We start from the raw sequence: 16,742 nt of genomic DNA, 5'->3' as shown, positions 1-16,742 counted from the left end.
GTTAATCGCATTAGTTTACTGCACTCTGTTGGATTATGAAATGAACACCTGCAAAATATTAACTTTGCAGAGTGCCCGGTTCTTGAGTCGACATTTTAAAAACTCTGAAACTCGCTGCAGACCAGAGGACCACAGTGAAGGGGCTGTGATGCGAAGAGAGCAAGCCAAGCTGGTGCACATTTTGTCCCCCCCATTTATTTTTGTCCCCCTCAATAAATCACTGTAAACATAACTATGTAATTTCAATAATATTAATAATACGCAATGAAAGCGCTTTACTGATTATGGACACAATGGCGCTTTTTTAAGTTTCAAAAGATTGCGAACCCCGCTCTTGGTCCCACAATGGTTTGATCTACAGGCCTCCCTGCCCTCAGCAGTGGCACGTGATGCAGGTGCGTGTTAGAAAAAAAGGTGTGTGTGACATCGACTGTGGCTGCATTAAATGACCGGCGAGAATTGCCGCTTGCAGTCGGGGAGGAGTTAAAAACAGCTCCGTAAAGTCGGACATTCCAGCTTCTCGCGGTTTTCTACGTTGACGTCAGTCATGGCCGATCAAGCGCTGCTTGCTTACCTTATCGTTGACGAACTGCATGGCCGTTAATAATTTTTTTGGATTCCAGACCAAGAGGCTGATGGACAAACAGTTGCCAGCACAGAGGTCCAAGCTACAAGAAGACTTTGTGATGTTTTATGACTCAGTCATTGCATAGGGATCAGCAAGTGGTTCGACTTCTCACCAGAAAATTTAATGGTGCAACTGAAACCAATAGGCCTCTATGAGGAGCTCTCCTTTCCTGACCTGGAGCAGATGGTGGCTGCACTAAAACTGACAGACAAAATCGATATGGATCAGCTCTATGAAGAGTTCTGTGCTAGCAGGAAGGAAATACAGAAAGCCACAAAGTATACCACAAAATCCACCAGTGAGAAGTGGTTGACAATCTTCCAAAACGTAGGGAAAGCCAACATGATAAACATGTTCAGGATTGTCTCATTTGTCCTCAGCGTGCCAGGCTCAAATGCCTTTGTAGAGAGGATCTTCTCACTGATGAATAATACATGGTCAGACTCAAGAAACAGATGCAGTACAGAGCTGATCAAAAATGAACTTCTAGTCACTGTCAACTGTGACTTGTCATGCAAGGAGTTCTACCTGGCTGTGCAGAAGGATAAAAAAAATGCTTGAATCAGTCAGGAGTAGCTAGAAATATCCATGGAAGAAGTAACTTAGATGGTGAGTCTTCTTTTGACTTTGTTTGTTAATTTAAAATTCTTATTTATGCAACTCCCACACATAACCTCATAGGTTAGGGGCAGTATTTCTCAAACTAATAATCATTTGTTTCTGTCATTTACTGCAGGGTAAGAGGAGGTCCATGAAACAGACAGCAAAGACACAGACAACTGAGGATAACAACAGAGACACAGTCAAGAAGACAATAGTAAGAAAAAACAGAAACAGGTCAGGATAGCAACACCAATACAATTTATGTATGAGAAACAAACAGTGAAGACGGATGGACAATAACAAAAAAGTTCTACACCAATTAAATGACATGTTTAAATGCTTAAATGTCATAATAAAGTTATAATAAAGTTATAATAAAATATTAATATATAACTATGTATGAGAGACAAACAGTGAAGACGGATGGACAATAACAAAAAAGTTCTACACCCATTAAATGACATGTTTAAATGCTTAAATGTCATAATAAAGTTATAATAAAGTTATAATAAAATGTTAATATATAACTTACATAAATGTCTGCCTTTTTTTCTTCAATATGATATGGCCCCCCATGTATTGCTGAGAACTGGGATAAGTTAGTTTGACAATGGTTGGTTTAGGCCTAAAGCTTTTCAGTGTCTGTGGCATATGGTTATAGTCTAATGCTATTTCAAGACAACATGAAATTTGAGAGAAACTTGTAATAATTGTCTTGACTATTACTATGAACAATACATCCAAGCAACTAAGTACAGTAGTGGTTTGCCAAAATTACACTGAAATTATTAGGTTTATGGTATGGCTCATGAAACCTTGTGATTTCCATTATTGTTGGTCCCAGCCCATTGAGCTATTCTCAGTGTTGAATATTGTCATGTTCAGTTACTGTCTGAAAAAGTAAGCTGTTTCTCCTGTGGTAAGCGTTGTTAGATTCAGCCAAGGTTGAAACAGCTCTAATTCAATAATATTTTGACATACCAAGGTGAAATTGTTTATGGTACTTCAGAGTGATGTAATCTTGAACCCTATTAGGTTTGAAAAACCATCATTCAAAATTACATTTGATTTAGTGACACAAACATATTGAGGCAATGTGGACATTTACATAAGTACACCCCTTCCAGCCATTTTGTATTTGATTCAACTGTCTTAAGTAACGTTTTTAGATACATCCATGATACATATCTGTTCAAAATTTCAAGTCAATTAGAGCTTTGGTTCAAGAGAAGAGGAATTTGGAAGGTTTTCCCAAATTATCACTGTACAGGAAAATCCATTATGGTGGACCTTATGGGTCCTTAAGGCTTTTTTGTTCCTCATGGGAAATGAGGCATGTACACCAAGTTTCAGAAGAATTGGAGCAATGGGGTGGAAATGCCATCACTTTGAAAATAGGACTTTAGGGCGTGGCCTGTGGCGCCTCCTACAGTCGAAGGTGTCCCATATTTGTTGTGGGGGTACCCACTTGGATGTCGTATCAATGTGCCAAATTAGAAAATTCATGACAAGGGACTTTTTGAGATATTGTGGCGCAAGGAGAAGAAGATTAATAATAATAATAAATATAGCTGCAAGCAGCGATGCGGGTTCCTCCGCAAAATGGCAAAATATTATAAACATGTACACTGCAGAAGATCGAGAGTTGGACAACAAGGGAGCAAAACTACTTCATGTTTGGCCAACAACCGGGCTGAATGGGGATTTGAACTCATGAGCATAAGGTTACAAGTCAGTCTCTCTATCCTCTCTGCTACACACCAACTGTTGAGATTGTAAGAATAGAAAGGGCAGAGTATTAGCTTTGGTCAGCTTTTGGACAAAGGTTAAGAAACGGTTGACATTTCAAGGTGAAATTGCATGAAATTGTGCATCGTATTTCAGAATGATGTCATCCTGTTGAACTAAACAGATAATCAAAATTATGACAGGCCAAAAGACTATGGCTGGATTCCAACCTACAACCTTATACTTTACAGGTCACCATCCCAGCCCTATTCTCAGTGTTGAATATTGTCATGTTCAGTTACTGTATAAAAAAGTAAGCTGTTTCTCTTGTGGTAAGTGTTGTTAGATTCAGCCTAAGTTGAAACTGCTTGTACATTTCCTATAAAAACGGGATGACTGGGTTGCTGCTGTAAAGAATAACTTTCTCATCGTTTTTTTAACAGGTTGTTTGGAGTGCCATAACTTGTCATGGAAGGGAATTTTAAATCATGCCTAGCATCAGTGGGAATGTGTTCTGGCTTAGGTTACTGAAATGAATTTGTGCAACAGGCAAGGGATCCACCTGAACAATCAATTGACTTCATTAGAGAAAACCATTAGAGTTATCTCTACCATGCGTAGACTACAAGTAGCTAGCTACTGTGGTGAACCTGGCTTGTTTTGCAGTGGTTTACACAGTCTCGCTAAACAGATGATCAGACTGTTGTGATGGGCTCAAATAAACACGCATTGCTATGTTTTTACAACCGGAGGATTGATCGGAAGACTAGAAACCGTTTTGCCAGAATAAAAAATTAAAAACTATGCTTCTGACTGGTTTTGAACCTACAACCATTTGCTTACCAGCCAATTGAGCCATTCCCAGACATGGATTACACAAAACTGGATAATAAAAAAAGCTGTTTCTCCAATGGCAAGCATTGTCAGATTTGGTCGAAGTTCAAACATCTGTAATTCAGTCAGATTTCGACATATCAAAGTGAAACTTTGCATGGTACTTCAGGGGCATCTCACCTTAAAGCCTATTAAGTGTGAACCATCCTTCAAAAATACATTTGATTTAGTGACACAAACATATTGAGGCAATGTGTACATTTACATAAATACACCCATTTCAGCCATTTTGTACTTGATTCAATTGCCTTAAGTAACGTTTTTAAATACGTCAATGATACATATATGTACCAAATTTCAAGTCAATTTCACCTTTGGTTCAAGAGAAGAGGAATTTTGAAGGTTTTCCCAAATTTTCACAGTACAGGAAAATCCATCATGGCGGACCTTATGGGTCCTTGAGGCTTTTTTGTTCCACATGAAAAATGAGGCATGCACACCAAGTTTCAGAAGAATTGGAGCAATGGGGTGGAAATGCCATCACTTTGAAAATCTGACTTTTGGGCGTGGCCTGTGGCGCCCCCTATATCCGATGTGGCCCATATTTGGTGTGGGGGTACCTACTTGGATGTAGTATCAATGTGCCAAATTAGAAAATTTATGACAAGGGACTTTTTGAGATATTGGGGCGCAAGGAGAAGAAAAAAAATAATAATAATAAGAATACCAACAATAACAATAGGTTCCCTCCTACCGGAGGAACCTAATAATAAGAATACCAACAATAACAATAGGTTCCCTCCTACCGGAGGAACCTAATAAGAATACCAACAATAACAATAGGTTCCCTCCTACCGGAGGAACCTAATAATAAGAATACCAACAATAACAATAGGTTCCCTCCTACCGGAGGAACCTAAATATAGCTGCAAGCAGCGATGCGGGTTCCTCCGCAAAATGGCAAAATATTATAAACATGTACACTGCAGAAGATCGAGAGTTGGACAACAAGGGAGCAAAACTACTTCATGTTTGGCCAACAACCGGGCTGAATGGGGATTTGAACTCATGAGCATAAGGTTACAAGTCAGTCTCTCTATCCTCTCTGCTACACACCAACTGCTGAGATTTAATGATTAGTAAGGGCTGAGTATTAACTTTGTATAGGATATTTACATTTAGTCATTTAGCAGACGCTCTTATCCAGAGCGACTTACGGTAAGTACAGGGACATTCCCCCGGAGGCAAGTAGGGTGAAGTGCCTTGCCCAAGGACACAACATCATGTGGCACAGCCGGGAATCGAACCGGTAACCTTCAGATTACTAGCCCAACTCCCTAACCGCTCAGCCACCTGACTCCCTTATAGTCATACTCTTCTTGAGTTGATCTCTTTCCAGACTCTCAGTCAATGCACAACTAACAATAGTCATGTGGGCAACTGGGCTAGGGCAGAGCTCATATTCAGCTCCTTGCGAGAATAGCCTTTGACAGTACAGCAGCCGACTCTCTGGTCCCATTAAACTACATAACATGCACAATCAGGATGACCAACAACATTATATTAACTAACCAACAATAACACTACAAACATCTAACTGAACGAACACAACAACTGAAATCCCTCGCACGGCTGTTGTAACCAAACTATTTTCCACAAGTCTTTGCGTTTTTTGACACGCCGCACTGCATGCTGGGTACCCAAGGGTGCTGACGCTGATTATCTAGCTGTGCTCCGACTGCGTGATATGAGTATTAGTTTTTGGTCAGCTTTGGGACAAAGGTTAAGAAATGGTTGACATTTCAAGGTGAAATTGCATGAAATTGTGCATGGTATTTCAGAATGATGTCTGCCTGTTTAACTAAACAAGTAATCAAACTGGGTTGCTGCTGTATAGAATAACTTTCTCATCGTTTTTAAAAAAAGGTTGTTTGGAGTGCCATAACTTGTCATGGAAGGGAATTTTAAATCAATTTACAACCGGAGGATTGATCGATTGAAAAACAATGCCTCTAACTGGTTTTGAACCTACAACCCTTTGCTTACCAGCACATCTCAGCCAATTGAGCCATTCCCAGACATGGATTACACAAAACTGGATAATAAAAAAAGCTGTTTCTCCAATGGCGAGCATTGTCAGATTTGGTCGAAGTTCAAACAGCTGTAATTCAGTCATATTTCGACATATCAAGTTGAAACTTTGCATGGTACTTCAGGGGCATGTCACCTTAAAGCCCATTACGTTTGAACCATCCTTCAAAAATACATTTGATTTAGTGACACAAACATATTGAGGCAATGTGGACATTTACATAAATACACCCATTTCAGCCATTTTGTACTTGATTCAATTGCCTTAAGTAACGTTTTTAAATACGTCAATGATACATATCTGTACCAAATTTCAAGTCAATTTCACCTTTGGTTCAAGAGAAGAGGAATTTTGAAGGTTTTCCCAAATTATCACAGTACAGGAAAATCCATCATGGCGGACCTTATGGGTCCTTGAGGCTTTTTTGTTCCTCATGAAAAATGAGGCATGCACACCAAGTTTCAGAAGAATCGGAGCAATGGGGTGGAAATGCCATCACTTTGAAAATCGGACTTTTGGGCGTGGCCTGTGGCGCCCCCTATGGTCCGATGTGGCCCATATTTGGTGTTGAGGTACCCACTTGGATGTAGTATCAATGTGCCAAATTAGAAAATTTATGACAAGGGACTTTTTGAGATATTGGGGCGCAAGGAGAAGAAAAATAATAATAAGAATAAGAATACCAACAATAACAATAGGTTCCCTCCTACCGGAGGAACCTAAATATAGCTGCAAGCAGCGATGCGGGTTCCTCCGCAAAATGGCAAAATATTATGTACACTGCAGAAGATCGAGAGTTGGACAACAAGGGAGCAAAACTACTTCATGTTTGGCCAACAACAGGCTGAATGGGGATTTGAACTCATGAGCATAAGGTTACAAGTCAGTCTCTCTATCCTCTCTGCTACACACCAACTGTTGAGATTGTATGAATAGAAAGGGCAGAGTATTAGCTTTGGTCAGCTTTTGGACAAAGGTTAAGAAACGGTTGACATTTCAAGGTGAAATTGCATGAAATTGTGCATCGTATTTCAGAATGATGTCATCCTGTTTAACTAAACAGATAATCAAAATGATGACAGGCCAAAAGATAATGGCTGGATTCCAACCAACTACCTTATACTTTACAGGTCACCATGCCAGCCCATTGAGCTATTCTCAGTGTTGAATATTGTCATGTTCAGTTACTGTATAAAAAAGTAAGCTGATTCTCCGGTGGTAAGCGTTGTTAGATTCAGCCAACGTTGAAACAGCTAACGATTTTTCAGCCTAACGATGGCTTGCTTCACTGATGGTGACAGCTCTTTGGACTTCATATTGAGAGTTGACAGCAACAGATTCCAAACACAAATACCATACTTGAAATGAACTCTAGACCTTTTATCTGCTCCTTGTCAATGAAATAACTCCCATGAGGGAATAACATACACCTGGCCATGGAACAGCTGAGCAGCCAATTGTCCAATTACTTTTGGTCCCTTAAAAGGGGGGGGCCACATATAAAATGTATTGTAATTCCTACACCGTTCACCTGATTTGGACGTAAATACCCTGAAATTAAAGCTGAAAGTCTGCACTTAAAGCACATCTTGATTGTTTCATTTCAAATCCATTGTGGTGGTATACAGAGCCAAAATGATGAAAATTGTGTCAATGTCCAAATATTTATGGACCTAACTGTATGTTGACATACCAAGGTGAAATTGTTTGTGGTACTTCAGAAAGATGTCATCCTGTTGAACTAAACAGATAATCAAAATTATGACAGGCCAAAAGACTATGGCTGGATTCCAACCTATGACCTTATACTTATCAGGTCACCATCCCAGCCCATTGAGCTATTCTCAGTGTTGAATATTGTCATGTTCAGTTACTGTGTAAAAAAGTAAGCTGTTTCTCCTGTGGTAAGCGTTGTTAGATTCAGCCTAAGTTGAAACTGCTTGTACGTTTCCTATAAAAACAGGACAACGGGATGACTGGGTTGCTGCTGTAAAGAATAACTTTCTCATCGTTTTTTTAAACAGGTTGTTTGGAGTGCCATAACTTGTCATGGAAGGGAATTTTAAATCATGCCTAGCATCAGTGGGAATGTGTCCTGGCTTAAGTTACTGAAATGAATTTGTGCAACAGGCAAGGGATCCACCTGAACAGAGTTATCTCTACCATGCGTAGACTACAAGTAGCTAGCTACTGTGGTGAACCTGGCTTGTTTTGCAGTGGTTTACACAGTCTCGCTTAACAGATGATCAGAGTGTTGTGATGGGCTCAAATAAACATGCATTGCTATGTTTTTACAACCGGAGGATTGATCGGAAGACTAGAAACCGTTTTGTCAGAATAAAAAAATAAAAACTATGCCTCTGACTGGTATTGAACCTTGATTACCAGCACAACATCTCAGCCAATTGAGCCATTCCCAGGCATGGAATACACAAAGTTCAATAACTGGATAATTAAAAAAAGCTGTTCTCCAATGGCGAGCATTGTCAGATTTGGTCCAAGTTCAAACAGCTGTAATTCAGTCATATTTTGACATATCAAGGTGAAACTTTGCATGGTATGTCAGAGGCATGTCACCTTAAAGCTTATTAGGTTTGAACCATCCTTCAAAAATACATTTGATTTAGTGACACAAACATATTGAGGCAATGTGGACATTTACATAAATACACCCATTTCAGCCATTTTGTACTTGATTCAATTGCCTTAAGTAACGTTTTTAAATATGTCAATGATACATATCTGTACCAAATTTCAAGTCAATTTCACCTTTGGTTCAAGAGAAGAGGAATTTTGAAGGTTTTCCCAGATTATCACAGTACAGGAAAATCCATCATGGCGGACCTTATGGGTCCTTGAGGCTTATTTGTTCCTCATGAAAAATGAGGCATGCACACCAAGTTTCAGAAGAATTGGAGCAATGGGGTGGAAATGCCATCACTTTGAAAATCGGACATTTGGGCGTGGCCTGTGGCGCCCCCTATGGTCCGATGTGGCCCATATTTGGTGTGGGGGTACCCACTTGGATGTAGTATCAATGTGCCAATTTAGAAAATTTATGACAAGGGACTTTTTGAGATATTGGGGCGCAAGGAGAAGAAAAATAATAATAAGAATACCAACAATAACAATAGGTTCCCTCCTACCGGAGGAACCTAATAAAACTAACGAATACAATAGGTTCCCTCCTACCGGAGGAACCCTAATAAGAATACCAACAATAACAATAGGTTCCCTCCTACCGGAGGAACCCTAATAAGAATACCAATAATAAATATAGCTGCAAGCAGCGATGCGGGTTCCTCCGCAAAATGGCAAAATATTATAAACATGTACACTGTCGAAGATCGAGAGTTGGACAACAAGAGAGCAAAACTACTTAATGTTTGGCCAACAACAGGCTGAATGTGGATTTGAAATCCTGAGCATAAGGTTACAAGTCAGTCTCTGTATCCTCTCTGCTACACACCAACTGTTGAGATTTTAGGAATAATTATTATTATTAGCTTTGGTCAGCTTTGGGACAAAGGTTAAGAAACGGTTGACATTTCAAGGCGAAATTGCATGAAATTGTGCATGGTATTTCAGAATGATGTCATCCTCTTTAGCTAAACAGATAATCAAAATTATGACAGGCCAAAAGATAATGGCTGGATTCCAACCTACTACCTTATACTTTACAGGTCACCATCCCAGCCCATTGAGCTATTCTCAGTGTTGAATATTGTCATGTTCAGTTACTGTATAAAAAGGTAAGCTGTTTCTCCTGTGGTAAGCGTTGTTAGATTCAGCCAACGTTGAAACTGCTCTAATTCAATCATATGTTGATATACCAAGGTGAAATTGTTTATGGTACTTCAGAGTGATGTCATCTTGAACCCTATTAGGTTTGAAAAACCATCATTCAAAATTACATTTGATTTAGTGACACAAACATATTGAGGCAATGTGGACATTTACATAAGTACACCCCTTTCAGCCATTTTGTATTTGATTCAACTGTCTTAAGTAACGTTTTTAAATACGTCAATGATACATATCTGTACCAAATTTCAAGTCAATTTCACCTTTGGTTCAAGAGAAGAGGAATTTTGAAGGTTTTCCCAAATTATCACAGTACAGGAAAATCCATCATGGTGGACCTTATGGGTCCTTGAGGCTTTTTTGTTCCTCATGAAAAATGAGGCATGCACACCAAGTTTCAGAAGAATCGGAGCAATGGGGTGGAAATGCCATCACTTTGAAAATCGGACTTTTGGGCGTGGCCTGTGGCGCCCCCTATGGTCCGATGTGGCCCATATTTGGTGTTGGGGTACCCACTTGGATGTAGTATCAATGTGCCAAATTAGAAAATTTATGACAAGAGACTTTTTGATATATTGGGGCGCAAGGAGAAGAAAAATAATAATAAGAATAAGAATACCAACAATAACAATAGGTTCCCTCCTACCGGAGGAACCTAAATATAGCTGCAAGCAGCGATGCGGGTTCCTCCGCAAAATGGCAAAATATTATGTACACTGCAGAAGATCGAGAGTTGGACAACAAGGGAGCAAAACTACTTCATGTTTGGCCAACAACAGGCTGAATGGGGATTTGAACTCATGAGCATAAGGTTACAAGTCAGTCTCTCTATCCTCTCTGCTACACACCAACTGTTGAGATTGTATGAATAGAAAGGGCAGAGTATTAGCTTTGGTCAGCTTTTGGACAAAGGTTAAGAAACGGTTGACATTTCAAGGTGAAATTGCATGAAATTGTGCATCGTATTTCAGAATGATGTCATCCTGTTTAACTAAACAGATAATCAAAATGATGACAGGCCAAAAGATAATGGCTGGATTCCAACCAACTACCTTATACTTTACAGGTCACCATGCCAGCCCATTGAGCTATTCTCAGTGTTGAATATTGTCATGTTCAGTTACTGTATAAAAAAGTAAGCTGATTCTCCGGTGGTAAGCGTTGTTAGATTCAGCCAACGTTGAAACAGCTAACGATTTTTCAGCCTAACGATGGCTTGCTTCACTGATGGTGACAGCTCTTTGGACTTCATATTGAGAGTTGACAGCAACAGATTCCAAACACAAATACCATACTTGAAATGAACTCTAGACCTTTTATCTGCTCCTTGTCAATGAAATAACTCCCATGAGGGAATAACATACACCTGGCCATGGAACAGCTGAGCAGCCAATTGTCCAATTACTTTTGGTCCCTTAAAAAGGGGGGGGCCACATATAAAATGTATTGTAATTCCTACACCGTTCACCTGATTTGGACGTAAATACCCTGAAATTAAAGCTGAAAGTCTGCACTTAAAGCACATCTTGATTGTTTCATTTCAAATCCATTGTGGTGGTATACAGAGCCAAAATGATGAAAATTGTGTCAATGTCCAAATATTTATGGACCTAACTGTATGTTGACATACCAAGGTGAAATTGTTTGTGGTACTTCAGAAAGATGTCATCCTGTTGAACTAAACAGATAATCAAAATTATGACAGGCCAAAAGACTATGGCTGGATTCCAACCTATGACCTTATACTTATCAGGTCACCATCCCAGCCCATTGAGCTATTCTCAGTGTTGAATATTGTCATGTTCAGTTACTGTGTAAAAAAGTAAGCTGTTTCTCCTGTGGTAAGCGTTGTTAGATTCAGCCTAAGTTGAAACTGCTTGTACGTTTCCTATAAAAACGGGACAACGGGATGACTGGGTTGCTGCTGTAAAGAATAACTTTCTCATCGTTTTTTTAAACAGGTTGTTTGGAGTGCCATAACTTGTCATGGAAGGGAATTTTAAATCATGCCTAGCATCAGTGGGAATGTGTCCTGGCTTAAGTTACTGAAATGAATTTGTGCAACAGGCAAGGGATCCACCTGAACAGAGTTATCTCTACCATGCGTAGACTACAAGTAGCTAGCTACTGTGGTGAACCTGGCTTGTTTTGCAGTGGTTTACACAGTCTCGCTTAACAGATGATCAGAGTGTTGTGATGGGCTCAAATAAACATGCATTGCTATGTTTTTACAACCGGAGGATTGATCGGAAGACTAGAAACCGTTTTGTCAGAATAAAAAAATAAAAACTATGCCTCTGACTGGTATTGAACCTTGATTACCAGCACAACATCTCAGCCAATTGAGCCATTCCCAGGCATGGAATACACAAAGTTCAATAACTGGATAATTAAAAAAAGCTGTTCTCCAATGGCGAGCATTGTCAGATTTGGTCCAAGTTCAAACAGCTGTAATTCAGTCATATTTTGACATATCAAGGTGAAACTTTGCATGGTATGTCAGAGGCATGTCACCTTAAAGCTTATTAGGTTTGAACCATCCTTCAAAAATACATTTGATTTAGTGACACAAACATATTGAGGCAATGTGGACATTTACATAAATACACCCATTTCAGCCATTTTGTACTTGATTCAATTGCCTTAAGTAACGTTTTTAAATATGTCAATGATACATATCTGTACCAAATTTCAAGTCAATTTCACCTTTGGTTCAAGAGAAGAGGAATTTTGAAGGTTTTCCCAGATTATCACAGTACAGGAAAATCCATCATGGCGGACCTTATGGGTCCTTGAGGCTTATTTGTTCCTCATGAAAAATGAGGCATGCACACCAAGTTTCAGAAGAATTGGAGCAATGGGGTGGAAATGCCATCACTTTGAAAATCGGACATTTGGGCGTGGCCTGTGGCGCCCCCTATGGTCCGATGTGGCCCATATTTGGTGTGGGGGTACCCACTTGGATGTAGTATCAATGTGCCAATTTAGAAAATTTATGACAAGGGACTTTTTGAGATATTGGGGCGCAAGGAGAAGAAAAATAATAATAAGAATACCAACAATAACAATAGGTTCCCTCCTACCGGAGGAACCTAATAAAACTAACGAATACAATAGGTTCCCTCCTACCGGAGGAACCCTAATAAGAATACCAACAATAACAATAGGTTCCCTCCTACCGGAGGAACCCTAATAAGAATACCAATAATAAATATAGCTGCAAGCAGCGATGCGGGTTCCTCCGCAAAATGGCAAAATATTATAAACATGTACACTGTCGAAGATCGAGAGTTGGACAACAAGAGAGCAAAACTACTTAATGTTTGGCCAACAACAGGCTGAATGTGGATTTGAAATCCTGAGCATAAGGTTACAAGTCAGTCTCTGTATCCTCTCTGCTACACACCAACTGTTGAGATTTTAGGAATAATTATTATTATTAGCTTTGGTCAGCTTTGGGACAAAGGTTAAGAAACGGTTGACATTTCAAGGCGAAATTGCATGAAATTGTGCATGGTATTTCAGAATGATGTCATCCTCTTTAGCTAAACAGATAATCAAAATTATGACAGGCCAAAAGATAATGGCTGGATTCCAACCTACTACCTTATACTTTACAGGTCACCATCCCAGCCCATTGAGCTATTCTCAGTGTTGAATATTGTCATGTTCAGTTACTGTATAAAAAGGTAAGCTGTTTCTCCTGTGGTAAGCGTTGTTAGATTCAGCCAACGTTGAAACTGCTCTAATTCAATCATATGTTGATATACCAAGGTGAAATTGTTTATGGTACTTCAGAGTGATGTCATCTTGAACCCTATTAGGTTTGAAAAACCATCATTCAAAATTACATTTGATTTAGTGACACAAACATATTGAGGCAATGTGGACATTTACATAAGTACACCCCTTTCAGCCATTTTGTATTTGATTCAACTGTCTTAAGTAACGTTTTTAAATACGTCAATGATACATATCTGTACCAAATTTCAAGTCAATTTCACCTTTGGTTCAAGAGAAGAGGAATTTTGAAGGTTTTCCCAAATTATCACAGTACAGGAAAATCCATCATGGTGGACCTTATGGGTCCTTGAGGCTTTTTTGTTCCTCATGAAAAATGAGGCATGCACACCAAGTTTCAGAAGAATCGGAGCAATGGGGTGGAAATGCCATCACTTTGAAAATCGGACTTTTGGGCGTGGCCTGTGGCGCCCCCTATGGTCCGATGTGGCCCATATTTGGTGTTGGGGTACCCACTTGGATGTAGTATCAATGTGCCAAATTAGAAAATTTATGACAAGAGACTTTTTGATATATTGGGGCGCAAGGAGAAGAAAAATAATAATAAGAATAAGAATACCAACAATAACAATAGGTTCCCTCCTACCGGAGGAACCTAAATATAGCTGCAAGCAGCGATGCGGGTTCCTCCGCAAAATGGCAAAATATTATGTACACTGCAGAAGATCGAGAGTTGGACAACAAGGGAGCAAAACTACTTCATGTTTGGCCAACAACAGGCTGAATGGGGATTTGAACTCATGAGCATAAGGTTACAAGTCAGTCTCTCTATCCTCTCTGCTACACACCAACTGTTGAGATTGTATGAATAGAAAGGGCAGAGTATTAGCTTTGGTCAGCTTTTGGACAAAGGTTAAGAAACGGTTGACATTTCAAGGTGAAATTGCATGAAATTGTGCATCGTATTTCAGAATGATGTCATCCTGTTTAACTAAACAGATAATCAAAATGATGACAGGCCAAAAGATAATGGCTGGATTCCAACCAACTACCTTATACTTTACAGGTCACCATGCCAGCCCATTGAGCTATTCTCAGTGTTGAATATTGTCATGTTCAGTTACTGTATAAAAAAGTAAGCTGATTCTCCGGTGGTAAGCGTTGTTAGATTCAGCCAACGTTGAAACAGCTAACGATTTTTCAGCCTAACGATGGCTTGCTTCACTGATGGTGACAGCTCTTTGGACTTCATATTGAGAGTTGACAGCAACAGATTCCAAACACAAATACCATACTTGAAATGAACTCTAGACCTTTTATCTGCTCCTTGTCAATGAAATAACTCCCATGAGGGAATAACATACACCTGGCCATGGAACAGCTGAGCAGCCAATTGTCCAATTACTTTTGGTCCCTTAAAAAGGGGGGGGCCACATATAAAATGTATTGTAATTCCTACACCGTTCACCTGATTTGGACGTAAATACCCTGAAATTAAAGCTGAAAGTCTGCACTTAAAGCACATCTTGATTGTTTCATTTCAAATCCATTGTGGTGGTATACAGAGCCAAAATGATGAAAATTGTGTCAATGTCCAAATATTTATGGACCTAACTGTATGTTGACATACCAAGGTGAAATTGTTTGTGGTACTTCAGAAAGATGTCATCCTGTTGAACTAAACAGATAATCAAAATTATGACAGGCCAAAAGACTATGGCTGGATTCCAACCTATGACCTTATACTTATCAGGTCACCATCCCAGCCCATTGAGCTATTCTCAGTGTTGAATATTGTCATGTTCAGTTACTGTGTAAAAAAGTAAGCTGTTTCTCCTGTGGTAAGCGTTGTTAGATTCAGCCTAAGTTGAAACTGCTTGTACGTTTCCTATAAAAACGGGACAACGGGATGACTGGGTTGCTGCTGTAAAGAATAACTTTCTCATCGTTTTTTTAAACAGGTTGTTTGGAGTGCCATAACTTGTCATGGAAGGGAATTTTAAATCATGCCTAGCATCAGTGGGAATGTGTCCTGGCTTAAGTTACTGAAATGAATTTGTGCAACAGGCAAGGGATCCACCTGAACAGAGTTATCTCTACCATGCGTAGACTACAAGTAGCTAGCTACTGTGGTGAACCTGGCTTGTTTTGCAGTGGTTTACACAGTCTCGCTTAACAGATGATCAGAGTGTTGTGATGGGCTCAAATAAACACGCATTGCTATGTTTTTACAACCGGAGGATTGATCGGAAGACTAGAAACCGTTTCCCTCCTACCGGAGGAACCCTAATCATTTTATTTTAACCTTTGCAATGTGGGGGGTCTGAGACAGCCCAACGGTTAAAAGAAAATGCTTCACTTTGTTTTTGTATGAGGTAAATTTGTCGCAATACGACGGTGGGTCACAATGACTGATGGGTCAGAATGACCCGAAGATAACACAAGGGTTAAGGAACAGTGTGAAATACCCCCAAAAAAACAGTCAATCACCCCTTTAAATTCTCGTGCTGTCAGGGGATGCTGCAGCACCCTCAGCACCCCTAGTTCCCACGGCCATGTATAATTGTCAAATTTTCGACAATCTCTTTATGTAGGAGACAAACTTATGCCGCAGATTTGTGTCAAAAGTTGTGTTATTCTTTCACTATCAGATAGTAACTTTTCACTTGCAAGATATAACTAGAGAGGGTAAAATTTCTGTGGAAATTGTAGGGTGTGCTTGCTTGCGTCGGTTGCACAGGGGTCCGTTTTTTAATGACATTTTTACAACTGATATTTCTGTATTTTATATAAAAATGCATACTTATTATTTATAAAGATTACATAGATTTAAAAGCATTTTTTTTGCTGCTCATTTACAACTGAAAATACGAGTGAAGTGTAGAATGAAATGGATGTCTTCTCATTTCCCCTGCAAGAGGCAGCCTCATCGTTGAATCAAAACGAATACATTTGGCAGACCGGTGTACAAATTGACCTAATCTCGATGACTTAAACGTCCTTTTAAGTTTTTCCCTTCTCGTGATATTTTCATGCATTTAGCCTACTCATTGCATTCATTCATTAATAAAGAACCCCCTTTGAAGATTATTCTACAACGTTACCGGCAGTAGAAGATGGAATCGCGATTCAAACAGTACCATCTGCTAACTGAAAATATGCCCCCCAAAACGTAAATAAGCTTGACATTTATTTAGTGGAAAATCGCTCATTCATAAAAAGCTCACTGGTAGCGATCATTGTCAGTAACAACGCAAAATGCGATATAGCCCTGTGTGGAGAAGCTGCCCCGGTAAATTGTACTACTACGGT

The 16,742-nt window shown here is 39.5% G+C and overlaps 1 protein-coding gene across 1 annotated transcript in view; it reads right to left on the bottom strand.

The window, feature by feature from the left end:
* The window catches only part of LOC134039993 (uncharacterized), a 32,373-nt gene that overhangs the window by 9,699 nt on the left and 5,932 nt on the right, over window positions 1-16,742 (bottom strand). The gene's annotated exons all lie outside the window — the stretch shown is intronic.

This window comes from Osmerus eperlanus, chromosome 19, assembly GCF_963692335.1.
Source record: "Osmerus eperlanus chromosome 19, fOsmEpe2.1, whole genome shotgun sequence".
NCBI classification, from domain to species: domain Eukaryota; kingdom Metazoa; phylum Chordata; class Actinopteri; order Osmeriformes; family Osmeridae; genus Osmerus; species Osmerus eperlanus.
This window is presented reverse-complemented; position numbering and strand designations above follow the sequence as displayed.